This window comes from Macaca thibetana, chromosome 7 (assembly GCF_024542745.1).
Source record: "Macaca thibetana thibetana isolate TM-01 chromosome 7, ASM2454274v1, whole genome shotgun sequence".
In the NCBI taxonomy this organism is placed as follows: Eukaryota; Metazoa; Chordata; class Mammalia; order Primates; family Cercopithecidae; genus Macaca; species Macaca thibetana.
In genome coordinates, this window is record NC_065584.1 from 120,834,363 (window position 1) to 120,837,022 (window position 2,660).

Consider the following 2,660-nt stretch of genomic DNA (forward strand, 5'->3'; position numbering starts at 1 on the left):
TACTAAATAGAGGAACACAAATACAGAAAGTAGAGAAGGCAGGAGAGAGGAGAACGACCAATAAAGTTTGGGATATTATTGGGATATGTCTGTATTTGAGTTTGTCTGGGACTTTCAGATGACTGTGTAGTAGGTGCTGGGTTATAGTCCTAGAGCTCTGACATTAAATGAATGAAGAGACCAACACGATGGCTCACGCCTGTAATCCCAACACTGTGGGAGGCCCAGGCAGGCAGATCACGAGGTCAGGAGGTTGAGACCATCCCAGCTAACAAGGTGAAATCCCATCCCTACTAAGAATACAAAAATTAGCCAGGCATGGTGGTGTGCACCTGTAGTTCCAGCTACTTGGGAGGTTGAGGCAGGAGAATCGCTTGAACCCAGGAGGCAGAGATTGCAATGAGCCAAGATCATGCCACTGCACTTCAGCCTGGGCAACAGAGACTCCATTTCAAAAAAAAATGAAGATACACAGTAGATAAGAAGGCAAGCTTTGATATTCAGTTGGCTCCTAGACTATTTCTGTATCTAAATTTCTAGCATAGACTTCTTGTTTAATCCTGACTCATATCCCTAAAGGCCTATAGTACAGTCTCTCCTTTAAAATGTCATAGGTACCTTACATTCAACATGACCACACCTAAGCATCTAACTTCCCCCTCACCTACTGATCTCTTTTTATTCCCATATGTAATATATCAGATTATGCCAGTAGTACATATTTTCTGAAAAGGGCAGTGTGCCAGGACAAACCTCTGGGAAAAACAGAGTTTAAAGGCTAGACAAAGGAAGAGGTTCTCGTGAAGAAACCCAGAAGGAACAAGAACAATCAAAATTGACTCAGAAACGTTTAGTTGAAGCCAACAAATAAGAGTTTCACAGGAGAAATGGTCAATAGCGTGAAATGTCATTTAAGAAGCTCAGTGAAATACAAGCTTATAAATCACATTCCAAAAAGGGTCAGCCACTGCCTCAGTCAGAGGCATTCATCCATTAAAGTCATTTTAGAAGAGATAATATTCACAGAAAACCACTTTCTCATATGAAAAACTATAAATGCATTATACAAGCGTGTATTTTGTGTTTTGATAATTAACCGAAGTTAAAAAGATTTGAGAGGATTTTTTAGGAAAATGAGCAGAGTGAAATCAGAGTACAGAATGTCTTTTCTCCAATATCCAACAAAGCGACCAATTACACTTTCTAAAGTGAATGGAGCAACCACCAAGAGTAACTAAATGTAAAGGTGTTCGCCTTTCGGCCGGAACCGCCATCATCCAGTAATTCGCCAAAATGAGGAACACAAAGGGAAAGAGGAGAGGCACCCGATATATGTTCTCTAGGCCTTTTAGAAAACATGGAGTTGTTCCTTTGGCCACGTATATGCGAATCTATAAGAAAGGTGATATCGTAGACAAAAAGGAATGCCCCACAAGTGTTACCATGGCAAAACTGGAAGAGTCTACAATGTTCCCCAGCATGCTGCTGGCATTGTTGTAAACAAACAAGTTAAGGGCAAGATTCTTGCCAAGAGAATTGATGTGCGTATTGAGCACATTAAGCACTCTTAGAGCCGAGATAGCTTCCTGAAACGCATGAAGGAAAATGATCAGAAAAAGAAAGAAGCCAAAGAGAAAGGTACCTGGGTTCAACTGATGCGCCAGCCTGCTCCACCCAGAGAAGCACACTTTGTGAGAACCAATGGGAAGGAGCCTGAGCTGCTGGAATCTATTCCCTATGAATTCATGGCATAATAGATGTTAAAAAATAAAATAAAATAAAAGACCTCTGGGCTGAAAAAAAAAATGTAAAGGTGTTCAACCCTTTACTGAAAAGATTTAACAGAAAAGGCAGAGCAAAATACCAAACATTTCCTAGAGGGTTGTTGCCATTCTCAACCCCACTTGTACATCCTGGAGGTAATACCAGAAAAAGAAGGTAAGTCAAGGAAAACCTCACTAACAACTTCAAATTTGAAAAGGGAAAAAATTAGCAAAGGAATCAGTAGGCAACTCTGGGAAACATCTGAGAATTCTCAAGATTAGAAGCTTCCTCCAAAGATTTCAATATCTCAGCAGACACAGTGACCAGGGTCTTAGTATTTGGGGTCTCTTTATTTTGGTCCCTTCAGTCAGAAATCAAAGCAGATGAGCAGGGAAAGTGATTGTAAGCAAACAAAGTTGTTTACCCCCAGCAGTTAAACTTAAAGGACTAAGTAAAACCGATGCCAAAAGAGAAGATACATAAGACAAGATCCTGTGAAGATGAAGGGAGGTGGAAGACTAGGGAGAGTGGCCGGTGGAGACTCTCCTCAACTATGGAATATTAGCCACAGACCCAAGCCTATGACTGTTCATATATTTTCCTTCTTCTGTCCTGACTGAATACTAGAACTAGAGTCTCACAAGAGACAGCTATAATTCAGGATTAAATTCAGCCTTCAGAGCTCAATGCCCAATAAGAGACACAACCTGAAGCTCCAGATGGTCCTGTATCCCCTTAGTCACCTCCAACCAAAACAGATATACATCCACTACGTGGAGAGAATTCTAGCGCAGGTCATTCAACAAGACAGGCTCAACCTAATTTTAGCCTTAATACACTCTAACCTTCACCCTGATCACCCTCACCCTCATCCGAATTCTAACAACATTAATTCT

General features: G+C 41.0%; 1 pseudogene; it reads left to right on the top strand.

Annotated features, from left to right (window-relative positions):
• Positions 1 to 884: 884 nt before the first annotated feature.
• Positions 885 to 2,218, top strand: LOC126958865 (60S ribosomal protein L21-like; annotated as a pseudogene).
• The last annotated feature ends 442 nt before the right edge of the window (positions 2,219 to 2,660 follow it).